The sequence below is a fragment of the Rutidosis leptorrhynchoides genome, chromosome 3 (assembly GCF_046630445.1).
Source record: "Rutidosis leptorrhynchoides isolate AG116_Rl617_1_P2 chromosome 3, CSIRO_AGI_Rlap_v1, whole genome shotgun sequence".
In the NCBI taxonomy this organism is placed as follows: Eukaryota; Viridiplantae; Streptophyta; class Magnoliopsida; order Asterales; family Asteraceae; genus Rutidosis; species Rutidosis leptorrhynchoides.
Genome location: NC_092335.1, coordinates 619,425,001 through 619,443,349, shown reverse-complemented (window position 1 = coordinate 619,443,349; position 18,349 = coordinate 619,425,001).

Here is an 18,349-nt window from a genome sequence, read left to right as displayed (position 1 = left end):
AAGTGGGAGAAAAACGGTGATAAGAATCACCAATACAACAACAACAGCAATTACAAAAATAATCGCAACAATTATCCCAACAAGCGCAACATCAATCGCAACTACAACAAACGGCCCAACAACAACAACAACAACAACAACAACAACAGCAACTACAACAATCATCCCAACAACAATAATAACCGCAACAACAACAACAATCAGAAGCAGCTATGCCAAAGGTGTGAAAAGTATCACTCGGGGTTCTGCACCAAATTTTGCAACAAGTGTAAAAGAAATGGTCATAACGCGGTGAAGTGTGAGGTCTACGGACCAGGGGTTAATAGAACGAAAGGAACAAATGGGGTCGAAACGAGTAATGGCGGAGCAAGTAGTGTCGGAGCAAGTTATGCCAATGTAGTTTGTTATAAATGTGGAAAACCAGGCCACATTATTAGAAATTGCCCGAACCAGGAGAACACGAATGGACAAGGCCGCGGAAGAGTTTTCAATATTAATGCGGCAGAGGCACAGGAAGACCCGGAGCTTGTTACGGGTACGTTTCTTATTGACAATAAATCTGCTTACGTTTTATTTGATTCGGGTGCGGATAGAAGCTATATGAGTAGAGATTTTTGTGCTAAATTAAGTTGTCCATTGACGCCTTTGGATAGTAAATTTTTACTCGAATTAGCAAATGGTAAATTAATTTCAGTAGATAATATATGTCGGAATCGAGAAATTAAACTGGTTAGCGAAACATTTAAGATTGATTTGATACCAGTAGAGTTAGGGAGTTTTGATGTGATAATCGGTATGGACTGGTTGAAAGAAGTGAAAGCAGAAATCGTTTGTTACAAAAATGCAATTCGCATTATACGAGAAAAAGGAAAACCCTTAATGGTGTACGGAGAAAAGGGCAACACGAAGCTACATCTTATTAGTAATTTGAAGGCACAAAAACTAATAAGAAAAGGTTGCTATGCTGTTCTAGCACACGTCGAGAAAGTACAAACTGAAGAAAAGAGCATCAATGATGTTCCCATTGCAAAAGAATTTCCCGATGTATTTCCGAAAGAATTACCGGGATTACCCCCACATCGATCCGTTGAATTTTAAATAGATCTTGTACCAGGAGCACCACCAATAGCTCGTGCTCCTTACAGACTCGCACCCAGTGAGATGAAAGAACTGCAAAGCCAATTACAAGAACTTTTAGAGCGTGGTTTCATTCGACCAAGCACATCACCGTGGGGAGCTCCTATTTTGTTTGTCAAGAAGAAAGATGGTACATTCAGGTTGTGTATCGACTACCGAGAGTTGAACAAACTTACCATCAAGAACCGCTACCCACTACCGAGAATCGACGACTTATTTGATCAACTACAAGGCGCGTCTGTTTATTCAAAGATTGACTTACGTTCCGGGTATCATCAAATGCGGGTGAAAGAAGATGATATTCCAAAGACTGCTTTCAGAACACGTTACGGTCATTACGAGTTTATGGTCATGCTGTTTGGTTTAACTAATGCACCAGCTGTGTTCATGGACCTTATGAACCGAGTGTGTGGACCATACCTTGACAAGTTTGTCATTGTTTTCATTGATGACATACTTATTTACTCAAAGAATGACCAAGAACACGGTGAACATTTGAGAAAGGTGTTAGAAGTATTGAGGAAGGAAGAATTGTACGCTAAATTTTTAAAGTGTGCATTTTGGTTGGAAGAAGTTCAATTCCTCGGTCACATAGTGAACAAAGAAGGTATTAAGGTGGATCTGGCAAAGATAGAAACTGTTGAAAAGTGGGAAACCCCGAAAACTCCGAAACACATACGCCAGTTTTTAGGACTAGCTAGTTACTACAGAAGGTTCATCCAAGACTTTTCCAGAATAGCAAAACCCTTGACTGCATTAACGCATAAAGGGAAAAAATTTGAATGGAATGATGAACAAGAGAAAACGTTTCAGTTATTGAAGAAAAAGCTAACTACGGCACCTATATTGTCATTGCCTGAAGGGAATGATGATTTTGTGATTTATTGTGACGCATCAAAGCAAGGTCTCGATTGTGTATTAATGCAACGAACGAAGGTGATTGCTTATGCGTCTAGACAATTGAAGATTCACGAACAAAATTATACGACGCATGATTTAGAATTAGGCGCGGTTGTTTTTGCATTAAAGACTTGGAGGCACTACTTATATGGGGTCAAAAGTATTATATATACCGACCACAAAAGTCTTCAACACATATTTAATCAGAAACAACTGAATATGAGGCAGCGTAGGTGGATTGAATTGTTGAATGATTACGACTTTGAGATTCGTTACCACCCGGGGAAGGCAAATGTGGTAGCCGATGCCTTGAGCAGGAAGGACAGAGAACCCATTCGAGTAAAATCTATGAATATAATGATTCATAATAACCTTACTACTCAAATAAAGGAGGCGCAACAATGAGTTTTAAAAAAGGGAAATTTAAAGGATGAAATACCCAAAGGATCGGAGAAGCATCTTAAAATTCAGGAAGACGGAACCCGGTATAGGGCTGAAAGGATTTGGGTACCAAAATTTGGAGATATGAGAGAAATGGTACTTAGAGAAGCTCATAAAACCAGATACTCAATACATCCTGGAACGGGGAAGATGTACAAGGATCTCAAGAAACATTTTTGGTGGCCGGGTATGAAAGCCGATGTTGCTAAATACGTAGGAGAATGTTTGACGTGTTCTAAGGTCAAAGCTGAGCATCAGAAACCCTCAGGTCTACTTCAACAACCCGAAATCCCGGAATGGAAATGGGAAAATATTACCATGGATTTCATCACTAAATTGCCAAGGACTGCAAGTGGTTTTGATACTATTTGGGTAATAGTTGATCGTCTCACCAAATCAGCACACTTCCTGCCAATAAGAGAAGATGACAAGATGGAGAAGTTAGCACGACTGTATTTGAAGGAAGTCGTCTCCAGACATGGAATACCAATCTCTATTATCTCTGATAGGGATGGCAGATTTATTTCAAGATTCTGGCAGACATTACAGCAAGCATTAGGAACTCGTCTAGACATGAGTACTGCCTATCATCCACAAACTGATGGGCAGAGCGAAAGGACGATACAAACGCTTGAAGAAATGCTATGAGCATGTGTTATTAATTTCGAAAACAGTTGGGATCGACATCTACCGTTAGCAGAATTTTCCTACAACAACAGCTACCATTCAAGCATTGAGATGGCGCCGTTTGAAGCACTTTATGGTAGAAAGTGCAGGTCTCCGATTTGTTGGAGTGAAGTGGGGGATAGACAGATTACGGGTCCGGAGATTATACAAGAAACTACCGAGAAGATCATCCAAATTCAACAACGGTTGAAAACCGCCCAAAGTCGACAAAAGAGCTACGCTGACATTAAAAGAAAAGATATAGAATTTGAAATTGGAGAGATGGTCATGCTTAAAGTTGCACCTTGGAAAGGCGTTGTTCGATTTGGTAAACGAGGAAAATTAAATCCAAGGTATATTGGACCATTCAAGATTATTGATCGTGTCGGACCAGTAGCTTACCGACTTGAGTTACCTCAACAACTCGCGGCTGTACATAACACTTTCCACGTCTCAAATTTGAAGAAATGTTTTGCTAAAGAAGATCTCACTATTCCGTTAGATGAAATCCAAATCAACGAAAAACTTCAATTTATCGAAGAACCCGTCGAAATAATGGATCGTGAGGTTAAAAGACTTAAGCAAAACAAGATACCAATTGTTAAGGTGTGATGGAATGCTCGTAGAGGACCCGAGTTCACCTGGGAGCGTGAAGATCAGATGAAGAAGAAATACCCGCATCTATTTCCAGAAGATTCGTCAACACCTTCAACAGCTTAAAATTTCGGGACGAAATTTATTTAACGGGTAGGTACTGTAGTGATCCGAACTTTTCCATGTTTATATATATTAATTAAGATTGATATTTACATGATTAAATGTTTCCAACATGTTAAGCAATTAAACTTGTTAAGACTTGATTAATTGAAATATGTTTCATATAGACAATTGACCACCCAAGTTGACCGGTGATTCACGAACGTTAAAACTTGTAAAAACTATATGATGACATATATATGGATATATATATATATAGTTAACATGATACTATGATAAGTAAACATATCATTAAGTATATTAACAATGAACTACATATGTAAAAACAAGACTACTAACTTAATGATTTTTAAACGAGGCATATATGTAACAATTATCGTTGTAAAGACATTTAATGTATATATATCATATTAAGAGATATTCATACATGATAATATCATGATAATATAATAATTTAAAATCTCATTTTATATTATAAACATTGGGTTAACAACATTTAACAAGATCGTTAACCTAAAGGTTTCAAAACAACACATACATGTAACGACTAACGATGACTTAACGACTCAGTTAAAATGTATATACATGTAGTGTTTTAATATGTATTTATACACTTTTGAAAGACTTCAATACACTTATCAAAATACTTCTACTTAACAAAAATGCTTACAATTACATCCTCGTTCAGTTTCATCAACAATTCTACTCGTATGCACCCGTATTCGTACTCGTACAATACACAGCTTTTAGATGTATGTACTATTGGTATATATACTCCAATGATCAGCTCTTAGCAGCCCATGTGAGTCACCTAACACATGTGGGAACCATCATTTGGCAATTAGCATGAAATATCTCATAAAATTACAAAAATATGAGTAATCATTCATGACTTATTTACATGAAAACAAAATTACATATCCTTTATATCTAATCCATACACCGACGACCAAAAACACCTAAAAACACTTTCATTCTTCAATTTTCTTCATCTAATTGATCTCTCTCAAGTTCTATCTTCAAGTTCTAAGTGTTCTTCATATATTCAACAGGTTCTAGTTACATAAAATCAAGAATACTTTCAAGTTTGCTAGCTCACTTCCAATCTTGTAAGGTGATCATCCAACCTCATGAAATCTTTATTTCTTACAGTAGGTTATCATTCTATTACAAGGTAATAATCATATTCAAACTTTGGTTCAATTTCTATAACTATAACAATCTTATTTCAAGTGATGATCTTACTTGAACTTGTTTTCGTGTCATGATTCTGCTTCAAGAACTTCGAGCCATCCAAGGATCCGTTGAAGCTAGATCCATTTTTCTCTTTTCCAGTAGGTTTATCCAAGGAACTTAAGGTAGTAATGATGTTCATAACATCATTCGATTCATACATATAAAGCTATCTTATTCGAAGGTTTAAACTTGTAATCACTAGAACATAGTTTAGTTAATTCTAAACTTGTTCGCAAACAAAAGTTAATCCTTCTAACTTGACTTTTAAAATCAACTAAACACATGTTCTATATCTATATGATATGCTAACTTAATGATTTAAAACCTGGAGACACGAAAAACACCGTAAAACTGGATTTACGCCGTCGTAGTAACACTGCTGGCTGTTTTGGGTTAGTTAATTAAAAACTATGATAAACTTTGATTTAAAAGTTGTTATTCTGAGAAAATGATTTTTATTATGAACATAAAACTATATCCAAAAATTATGGTTAAACTCAAAGTAGAAGTATGTTTTCTAAAATGGTCATCTAGACGTCGTTCTTTCGACTGAAATGACTACCTTTACAAAAACGACTTGTAACTTATTTTTCTGACTATAAACCTATACTTTTTCTGTTTAGATTCATAAAATAGAGTTCAATATGAAACCATAGCAATTTGATTCACTCAAAACGGATTTAAAATGAAGAAGTTATGGGTAAAACAAGATTGGATAATTTTTCTCATTTTAGCTACGTGAAAATTGGTAACAAATCTATTCCAACCATAACTTAATCAACTTGTATTGTATATTATGTAATCTTGAGATACCATATACACGTATACAATGTTTTGACCTATCATGTCAACACATCTATATATATTTCGGAACAACCATAGACACTCTATATGTGAATGTTGGAGTTAGCTATACAGGGTTGAGGTTGATTCCAAAATATATATAGTTTGAGTTGTGATCAATACTGAGATACGTATACACTGGGTCGTGGATTGATTCAAGATAATATTTATCGATTTATTTATGTACATCTAACTGTGGATAACTAGTTGTAGGTTACTAACGAGGGCAGCTGACTTAATAAACTTAAAACATCAAAATATATTAAAAGTGTTGTAAATATATTTTGAACATACTTTGATATATATGTATATATTGTTATAGGTTCGTGAATCAACCAGTGGCCAAGTCTTACTTCCCGACGAAGTAAAAATCTGTGAAAGTGAGTTATAGTCCCACTTTTAAAATCTAATATTTTTGGGATGAGAATACATGCAGGTTTTATAAATGATTTACAAAATAGACACAAGTACGTGAAACTACATTCTATGGTTGAATTATCGAAATCGAATATGCCCCTTTTTATTAAGTCTGGTAATCTAAGAATTAGGGAACAGACACCCTAATTGACGCGAATCCTAAAGATAGATCTATTGGGCCTAACAACCCCCATCCAAAGTACCGGATGCTTTAGTACTTCGAAATTTATATCATATCCGAAGGGTGTCTCGGAATGATGGGGATATTCTTATATATGCATCTTGTTAATATCGGTTACCAGGTGTTCACCATATGAATGATTTTTATCTCTATGTATGGGATGTGTATTGAAATATGAAATCTTGTGGTCTATTATTATGATTTGATATATATAGGTTAAACCTATAACTCACCAACATTTTTGTTGACGTTTTAAGCATGTTTATTCTCAGGTGATTATTAAGAGCTTCTGCTGTCGCATACTTAAATAAGGACGAGATTTGGAGTCCGTGCTTGTATGATATTGTGTAAAAACTGCATTCAAGAAACTTATTTTGTTGTAACATATTTGTATTGTAAACCATTATGTAATGGTCGTGTGTAAACAGGATATTTTAGATTATCATTATTTGATAATCTACGTAAAGCTTTTTAAACCTTTATTGATGAAATAAAGGTTATGGTTTGTTTTAAAATGAATGCAGTCTTTGAAAAACGTCTCATATAGAGGTCAAAACCTCGCAACGAAATCAATTAATATGGAACGTTTTTAATCAATAAGAATGGGACATTTCATATGGGACAAGTGGGTCGGCCAAATAAATAAATAAAATATAATAGTCGACTATCTAGCTGGTAACCATTCAATCCCCAAACCCAACATATATTTGTTTAACATCATTATAATTCTATAGTCACTTTATTGTTCCCTTTGTTTACGGTTCCAAAAAAAAATTAAAATACACTTTGCAGCAGAATAGAAGAAAAAAGTATTACGCGAATTTAAAGAAACAGAAAATCATGTGCAAAGGTTTAGGGATGTTCAATTAACAAGAAAGAAACAGAAAAAAATTTAGTTTGATTCGGTCTGCTTGTCAAAAAAAATAAAAAAAAAATAGAAGAATAGAAGTGGTGGTGGTTTACAGTCTTTTACAGGAAGTACAAGGGGTGATTGATGGTAAAAGGTGGTGATGATGTGTGGTTGTTTGAGGTGGCGATTGTGGGTTCTAACCGAAGTAGTAGCACCCAATATGGGTTTCTTAGTTTTGGGTTTGTCTCGTTAAACAAACGCAGTAGTAGAAACAATCAGAAAAAGATGGTGGGTTTGGTTGTGAATTTGAATCAAAACGAAAATGGTTGATGATGGTTCGAGTGGCGGTTTTAGGGTGGTGGCAGTTGTTGCTCACGAAGAAGAAGAAGAAGTAGGAGAGGGGTGAAGTTTTGATCTCGGTTCCTAGATTGAATGTTATAGATACATATATAATGTTTATATATAACATAATATATAATATAATATAATATAATATATAATAATAATAATAATACTCTGTAAGAATCATTTGGCAAAATAGAAAATGCCAAGCTGGAATAGTGTAGCAGTCACAAACTTGACTTATTCTACTGACAAATTTCACCGGATATAATATCATGTCCATTGCTAAACAGTTAACGTATAAAAGTGTTCCTAAAAATCCCATAATTTTAGATTAATTATATTTATTTATTTTGGTCTTTAAATGTTTGAAACCTGATCAAAAAGGTTCGTTAATAATTTATTTTATGTTCCAAATAATATGTACAGAGTATTAAAACTCAACTCATCAAAGTAAAAATATTTTTTAATAATCCTAAATTTTACATAACTAATTTCTAACAATTACATCATAAATTATATTTCAAAATATATATATTTATTTTTAAATATATACATATCTATTTACAATTTGTAGTTCGTGAATCATCGGCAATGGTCGAAGTTACATGAATGTATGAAACAGTTCCAAAAATTTTGAGACTCAATATTACAGACTTTGCTTATCGTGTCAAAAATATTAAATCGTATCAAGAGTTTGGTTTAAAATTAGTCGAAATTTTCCGGGTTACTACACGTTTTACCTTTTCGAGTCCTTATGATCGGCTCAACAACCACACCGTCAACCTTCAGATGAAATCTGAAAGGACCCGTTCATATACATTATAAACGATTCACAATAGTTGATTACATCGCGAGGTACTTGACCTCTATATGATACATTTTACAAACATTGCATTCGTTTTAAAAGACAAACTTTCATTTCATCGACAGTTTGTATTGTAACCAGAAACATGTGATGTAGCTGCAGCAGGTGAGGGTTTAATTGGGTCTGTGAACTAGTGAGCAAAACAGACATAGAATCAGCTGCAACAGCAGTGAGTCAAGCATGGTGAGTATTTGAATCATGGTGATGGTTGTTCCGGACAGAAAACATAAAAGTAATGGGTTTAGCTTCGGTTTAATGCAGCAAACGATTAGTAAAAACTAAATCAAGTGGGTATGGGTGAAGCTTGAACCGGAAAGTAGTAGTCTGAAACAATTACGGTGTTCATGGTGTTTGGTTCAACCTTAATCGAATTGTAATGGGTTTAGGATGTTGTAGATGGTTGAAGGTGATTTATATGAGTGATGGTTTGTGTCTGGACTGCTCGTATTGAAACACAAAGCAACTGTGAACAACGAACAGTAATGGATCATAAGTTGGTGGTTTTGTGGTCTGATTTGTTAACTGCAGTAATCAACAAAAATAATTCGATTAGTTGGTGATTGGGGGTGAGTTCACGCGGGTTATGAAAATAATGGAAGGTGGTTTGTGTTGAATGTTGTTTGGGTATCGATGAACCAAAACAGAAGACAGATTCGATGCGAGTGATCTAGAGAAGGAGAAGGATTGTGTTAGTGTATGTGTCTATATACAAGTGTATATGCTTTCATATAGATAATAATAATAGATAGATGGTGGATATTATAATATTATTATATGAATCACAAGAACACAGTATTATAGGAAGGAATCAGTTTAATTAAAACGTGTGGAGTCTGTTGACACCTTAACACGGGTATTATTTCGTACCCCGTTCCTAGACAGTGGCGTTTAAAAGTCTTCAGAAAAATCTCATATTTTTAAATTAACTATATTTATTTATTTCGGTCATTATGGTATAAAATTCTATCCTTAATTTGTTAAATAAAAATTACATTAATTATTCACCCCCAACCCCAAGTAAAATATAAAAAGTTTTAAAATTCAACAAATAGTTCCTAAATACATTTTTAATAAGTCTATAATTTGTAAAACTCTTTTTCGAATCACAGTTTATTTTAAAATAATATAAGTTTGATTTTAACTTACTTATTATCGGTCGAATTGACAATTGTGCGTTATTGTTGCTTACAAAATAAATTCAAAACTATATATATATTAATTATACATTATTTACATATATAGTTGTATTTTAAATAATAGTTATTATATAATATTTTATTTTACATTATTAATTCTAACAATTACGTCATGTAATATTTCAATTTATATTTCAAATTCATATACTTTAAATATATATGTATCTATTTACAATTAGTGGTTCGTGAATCGTCGAGAGCAGTCGAAGGTCAAATGAATATATTAAACACAATTCAAAGTTTTTAAGATTTCAACATTACAAACTTTGCTTATCGTGTCAAAATAAAATAAGATTAAGTTTAAATTTGGTCGAAAATTTCCGGGTCGTCACAGTACCTACCCGTTAAAGAAATTTCGTCCCGAAATTTGATCGAGGTCGTCATGGCTAACAATAAGAATGTTTTCATGACGCATATGAGTTGATATATATATAGTTTTTTCATCATTAAATAAACAATCCGATTACTCGAAGCATACAAATGAAGCTATCATAAAATAGTGAAATGAGTAAATGCAGGTTCGTTCTAACCGATGACGTAGTCACAGTTGATTTTCGAAATTCAGGGGATGTAGAGAAAATCTTTGTAATAAGATTTGATTCTTAAGAAAATTATAATCCTTCTTGGTTAAATGCGATGATCTATCTTGATTGTTTTATCGGGTATTTCACTATAAATCCACCCTCTTCATTTCCTTTATATTTTAGAGTTCCACCCTTTTGTTTTCTCTTCCCGACTTTAAGTCAAGCGAATAATGGTCCAGAATTCATAGAGATGGATTTTCGAATGAACATGGCTAATGTTCTAAGAAAGAAATTGTATTAGCACGATCTAATTTGTTACATTACCAGACATCACGGAAAAGATAGAACTATCAAGAAAATATATTCTTGATATGGTTATAGATTAGGTAGAATGTAAGAGTCGTGTAACATGGCACATGATGACGTTATAATCTGTGAATCATCACGTTCCATTTAGAAACTCAGCATGACTTACTGTAATATAATCACGTTGATCAAGTGTCATTATATTATACTAACTCATGCATCAGTTCCCAACACTACTTCAAAAACATTCATAATTTAAACTCGAAGTTTTCAGAATTTAGAAACTAAAATAGTTTCTTTTATGATGTAACACAGATAACGCGAAGAGATAAATAATATCGGACAAGAATATTTATGAAGATATCTTCAGAAATATCGAAGATATTTATGATGATATTTTGGAATTTCTAAGATCGAAGGTTGATGAAGAAAGATTTTTTCACAAGATTTAACATGACTTCGGAGCAAGATATTTGCTGAAGATTTCATTGGATCCAGAATTACTTGGATTTTTTGAATATAGAGTTTGGTCCTTGTATTTGTTCTCGGTCTCCTTCAGGGTTAGCTCAATCCATTTTTCAATACTAAATTTTCTATCGAGCGTTCGCAACATTCCATTCTTTATCATCAACTTTTGACTGTTAAAGTCGTTTACAGTTTTTGTTACTTCATTCAACTATTTCAAAATTCAAAGTATTGATTCGCAGACAGGTGCTTTTCAGAAATTGAAGATCATAATTCTAGAAGATAAATGTTATATACATATAACTGTTGATGTAGAAACGCTGCGAGATTCGAAATACTGATTGCTGACTTCTGGTAACTGGTATAGCTATTCTTGTTACAAGATGTGGATGGGTATATGATAGAGTTTCAATGAATATAATGATTTTTCGGAAAGTCAAAGATCAATGAAGTTGTTGGTAAGTTTACTGCTAATATGGTGGAATATAAACGGTTCTCTAGTAACGAAGATGAATGGCAAACTTATATATCAAGGTTATAATAAGGTTAATCCGAATGAAAAGTCGAAGTTGATTTGCTGGAGTTGTGACAAGATTGGCTAATTTGAAAAGGAATTGCAAAATTATTTTCGAAAATAACAATGCCAAAGGAGCTAGCACAGATATGTGTTAAACGTTTACTCAAGTTCCGAGTGTTTTCAGGTGCGTAACTATATTCATCAATCTTTTCTTCTGTAGATTAAATGCGGTTGGTTCATCCTCTCGATTGAGGTGTTTTCAAGAATCATGAAAGGTTTGAATGCAGATTGTAATCGTCAAGATACAAATGAGGTTTAAGATGAAATCAAGTGGCAAACTTGAAGAAATGTTTAGTTTCATATGTTATAATAAATATTTTAATTCATTTTAATTGTTCAATGTTATTAGTCCACAGTCGATAGTCCACAGTTAACAGTCCAATAATTCATATATAGTTTAATATATAATACTTGAATTAATTAATATATATCGTGACCCGTGTACATGTCTCAGACTCGATCACAACTCAAAGTATATATATTATTATAGAATCAACCTCAACCCTGTATAGCTAACTCGATCATTACTGCATATAGAGTGTCTATGGTTATTCCAAATAATATATATAGATGCGTCGATATGATATGTCAAAACCTTGTACATGTGTCCCGATATTTAAAGTGCGTAAAATAAATAACAGAAATTAAATGACGATAAATAAAGTACGTAAAGTAAATAACAGAAATTAAATGACAATAAATAAAATTGAGAGAATTAAATTGCGATAAAATAAATTGCGATAATTAAAATGTAATAAGGAATTAGCAGTTAGCTAGGAACAGTTAGCTAGGACTTTGTTAGCGTGGATTCTTAACAAAATTTCTCATAGTTAATTTGTTTGTTTCTAACAAATTTTATTTTGTCCAATGTTTTCTTCATTATGCCACTTGTTGGATTCTGATAGGTCAAAATCCAAAAATAAAATTGGATAAAAATAGTTATTCTGTGGCGAACGGATACATATATCTGTTGATGTAAGTAGGATAGTAAATGACCGTTGAATCAGATTCGAAGAATGCACAATATAACTTATTAATGTGAAATCTAAATATTCCTCGGGTATTACCTACCCGTTAAAATATTTTCACCATTAATGGTTTGTACAAAAGAATTTTAATTACAATTTTTATGAAAATATACTTACATATATATTTTCTTCTGATGTAATCATGAATATAATGAGTCGATATGATATTAGACTCATTTGATTTACCGTTAGAATAAGAATATATAATCTCTAAAACATTAAAAATTATATAATCGCCATGTCAAACGAAGATAAATAATGTAGAATGATTCGTAGAACGATGATTATGCTCGAGGTACAGAATGAGTTATTGGGGCATGTGATGTTGAAACTTGTATTGTTGGTGGTACTGTTGATGCCGGTGATGATGCTGAAGCTGGTACGTTTTGCACCATATTCTCCAAATTGATTACTCGAGCGTGAAGTTCGTTGACTTCTTGCATTACTCCGGGATGATTGTCAGTAGGAACGAGTAGATGAATATGGTTTCGAATTTTGAGATAGTATATAATCATGGCTAGATATTCGGGAAATGATGGTGAAAATGGTGTTTCGAACTGGTTTGCCGGTAAGTGCTTCAGGTTCTTCGCCAATAGGTGAATTCGGTTGGTGGAAGGGATCGCCTTCTTCACGTCTCCATTGATTAAGTCGACTATGAACTCATCATATGAATTGGAGATGGCTGATTGGTTGATTCACTGCTTCCGGAGCTTAGGTGAATATCCATGTCGGAATAGCTGTCGGAATAACTATAGGAATAGCTATCGGAATCTGAGGGACTCGAACTGGTTGAGGGACTCATCCCGTACGATCAGATGAAGGATTTTCGATAAGAAATAGATTGTAGGATGTAGATTAGTACCCTGCAATACATAGTTTACATATGCATATATAATACTAAAATCCCATAAGTTACGGAGGAATCTACGGAAGCTGTCAGGCAAAGGTAACTATAACAGATACGCTAAGATATGAATTTATCTATACACTATCTATGCAATAGAGGCTGTAAGACGTGTCTAGACTTTAAGGATGATAAGCAAATAATTTTTCAACACTAAATGATAAGCAAAACTTTTGACATGCAGACACGGACGAAGTCCAGACCCACTAATGCATCTAAACAACTATCAGTTAGACACACTAATTCAAGACCTGGTTCGCTAAGACCACCGCTCTGATACCAACTAAAAGCTTCAGTTAGGAACACCACACGTCCCACCCAGTGCCTTCCCAGCTAACCGCCTGGTGACCACTGAGTGTACCTCAGATACTGATTTTAGGGCCTGCCTCTCGGCTACTACCAACCCTCGTAAGGGATCGCAAGGAGTAAGAGCCAATGCTTCATCACAGGTAACACTGTGAGAACCTCCTTTACGACTAACCCGCCACACATGGACGGCGTTATACCAGCTCTGATGCCAACTGAAAGGACCCGTTCATATACATTATAAACGATTCACAATATTTGATTACATCGCGAGGTACTTGACCTCTATATGATACATTTTACAAACATTGCATTCGTTTTAAAAGACAAATTTCATTTCATCGAAAGTTTGTATTGTAACCAGAAACATGTGATGTAGCTGCAGCAGGTGAGGGTTTAATTATGTCTGTGAACTAGTGAGCAAAACAGACATAGAATCGGATGCAACAGCAGTGAGTCAAGCATGGTGAGTATTTGAATCGTGGTGATGGTTGTTCCGGACAGAAAACATAAAAGTAATGGGTTTAGCTTCGGTTTAATGCAACAAACGATTAGTAAAAACTAAATCAAGTGGGTATGGGTAAGCTTGAACCGGAAAGTAGTAGTCTGAAACAGTTACGGTGTTCATGGTGTTTGGTTCAACCTTAATCGAATTGTAATGGGTTTAGGATGCTGTAGATGGTTGAAGGTGATTTATATGAGTGATGGTTTGTGTCTGGACTGCTCGTATTGAAACACAAAACAACTGTGAACAACGAACAGTAATGGATCATAAGTTGGTGGTTTTGTGGTCTGATTTGTTAACTGCAGTAATCAACAAAAATAATTCGATTAGTTGGTGATTGGGGGTGAGTTCACGCGGGTTATGAAAATAATGGAAGGTGGTTTGTGTTGAATGTTGTTTGGGTATCGATGAACCAAAACAGAAGACAGATTCAATGCGAGTGATCTAGAGAAGGAGAAGGATGGTGTTAGTGTATGTGGCTATATACAAGTGTATATGCTTTCATATAGATAATAATAATAATAGATAGATGGTGGATATTATAATATTATTATATGAATCACAAGAACACAGTATTATAGGAAGGAATCAGTTTTAACACGGGTATTATTTCGTACCCCGTTCCTAGACAGTGGCGTTTAAAAGTCTTCAGAAAAATCCCATATTTTTAAATTAACTATATTTATTTATTTCGGTCATTATGGTATAAAATTCGATTCTTAATTTGTTAAATAAAAATTACATTAATTATTCACCCCCAACCCCAAGTAAAATATAAAAAGTTTTAAAATTCAACAAATAGTTCCTAAATACATTTTTAATAAGTCTATAATTTGTAAAACTCTTTTTCGAATCACAGTTTATTTTAAAATAATATAAGTTTGATTTTAACTTACTTATTATCGATCGAATTGACAATTGTGCGTTATTGTTGCTTACAAAATAAATTCAAAACTATATATATATTAATTATACATTATTTACATATATAGTTGTATTTTAAATAATAGTTATTATATATTATTTTATTTTACATTATTAATTCTAACAATTACGTCATGTAATATTTCAATTTATATTTCAAATTCATATACTTTAAATATATATATGTATCTATTTACAATTAGTGGTTCGTGAATCGTCGAGAGCAGTCGAAGGTCAAATGCATATATTAAACACAATTCAAAGTTTTTAAGATTTCAACATTACAAATTTTGCTTATCGTGTCGAAATCAAATAAGATTAAGTTTAAATTTGGTCGAAAATTTCCGGGTCGTCACAAAACCTTAGTCGAAGATACCAATCCTAATACCCCACGGAAGAAGGGAGCAAACTTTCCTTCTCAAGACCCTCAAATAGTTAATGTTCTTATCCACTAATGATGACTTGGAAGCGTCAACATATTAAACAAGAGGCTCATCAACTTCCTTCTTTAGACCCTCAAAAAAGCTAATGTTTATCACAAATCTTAACGACGTCAATCTAAATAGAGAATGACTAACTTGTGATTTTAGTGCATATCATAAAAGATTTTTTAATCAGTTTAATTTTTAATTTTAATTTATAAATTGATTGATATTTATTTCAACTTTCTAATAAATTTTATGAAAGTGTACATTTATTTTTTAACTTTTGATTTAATTAAAGAATTTTATGAGTCGTACATATTTGAATTGTAATTATATATTTGAATAATCTAAGAGATCATGTTTTTGTCGATGAATAGAATGTTTCTGCCATTGAAGACTATCGACATCTGTATTAGCAACACTTTGATTGGAACACGAAGGCTGGTCAATGAGCCTTTGTTGACTTTTCTTCCCGGTCTGGAAACCGCCTAAGCTTTTGTTTTAAAAAACGAACTTGTTGGACGGGTTTGATATTCCTAGTGATTGGTCCAGTTGGATTTGTGAATGCATCCACATCTTCCTGCTCTGAAACATTAGTCGAAGTTTAATCTGCAGTATGAATTGTACCATTAGATGATGCTAACGTGCACATATCTAACTCTTCTAATTTCGCACGAGATTTTGCTTTTTAAAGATTTGAAATTGTTAAAAGATATAAACTTAGGGTTTTGATTTTTAAATTGTTAATGATATAGGTTGTGAATTGTGGTTGAAGAGGAAGGTGATTTCATTGTTAATTTAGTGGGAAGGAGGGTTATGGAAATAGGGTTTTTTTTGTAATACTCCCAGTTAACGGGTGATGCAAACCCTTTTGATAAAGTTCATCTTCGATCTGCATATTCGAGAAGCCGAGATTTGAATCAGCAAATTTATAGATCTTCACCATGTTATTAACTGCCATTGTTCCAGGTGCACGCTCATAACGCAAGCTCTGATACTACTTGTTAAAAATTTAGTGAGCCCCAACAAGAAATTGATAACCGTAGATATCACCCACCGAGCAACAAACAGATAAATTACAAGAATACGCAAAGTTAGCGATAAAATAAAGTGCCAGAAACGTAAAGAAGACACCAATATAACGTGGTTGCATCCATTATTGCTATTGGTTTGATCCACGACTAAACAGAGAGAGTTTTCTTATTAAGTTCGAGGTATTAGAGTTACAAGAGGCCATAAGTTTAATTTATAGAGAGTACAAATAAGGAACTAAAAATTGTCGATTTTCTATTCTTGCAAAATGTTGTATCTGGTGACATCATGTCGCCAAACGTGATCCCTTTAATTCTCCAGATCCAAAATTGCTCGATCACATTTGTCATGTTTTGATTATGCACGTCATGTCAGTACACATAACGTCGCCAAAGGTGTCCCCTACAACATGTATTTTTTTTTCTTCGACTTTTTCGACTTTTTTTTTTCTCCCACAAATCTACGACCCTCTATTCTGTTGGGCCATGTGGATTTGTAGGGAGGATTTAAAAATTTAAATAGTTTAATTTGGGCGTGCTCAACAAGTTGATTACATGTACTAGAAATACTATATTATATTTAGTTGAATCGGGTCAATTTCTATGTTATTTCATCGTCAAATTAATGTGATGCCATTATCCCGGTGAAAAATGATAATTTAAATCACAATAATGACATACACACAATTTTATTTGTTTACTTAAAGCATACACGAAAAAGTTTGAACTCAACTTATTTAAATTCAAAAATTTTAATCTTTGTTCTTTTTGAGCTTTACATATTAAGAGCTCAACCCATTCGACATTATATAAACTTGAGCTTGACTTGCTAATATATACTCCGTATTTATATTTATAGTAATTATTATATTGTAATATATTACGAGTAGTAATTTTTTCATGAAAGTGATAATACATATATATAAATGTAAAGTCACTTTAGGCTCCCAAATTTATTCGAGTTAAATATAAGAAATTTGAGCTTGAGCTCGAGCTGCTTTACTAAACGATTGTTAAAATTATGTTCAAGCTCGCCCTCGTTAAATTTTGCTCAGATCGAGATCTTAACGAGTCGAGTTATAGTAGCTCACGAGCAACTCAACTCATTACCCTTAGAAGCACGTCTTTATGTTATGTCTTCCAGCTCAACTGCTCGAGGCGTGTTTGGGGCCAAATGACCTAAGCTTGTAGTGTTTGGATAAGACTATTTTACAATGCTTATTTTAGTTTTAGTATAGACGATTGTACTCGAGAACACATTCATTCGACATTATTGATGTTCAATTGATTTAAAGAAAATCATGTTATCCCTAAGGATCAAACTCATGACATCTCCCTATCATATGACACAAAGTACATGAGAAAAACCGTTGAACTATGTCCATTAGTTTTATTCTAAATTGTTTTATTGTAATTTTTAATTTTCTGTATCAATCAATCAAAATATGTTTTTTCCGGTAGATAATAGAATGTATTAGTGAAAAATTAATTATCTTTTTTGTAATCAAATCAAAATGAACACTTTATTGAAAAAATATTTGTTATTATGCCCAACTATAA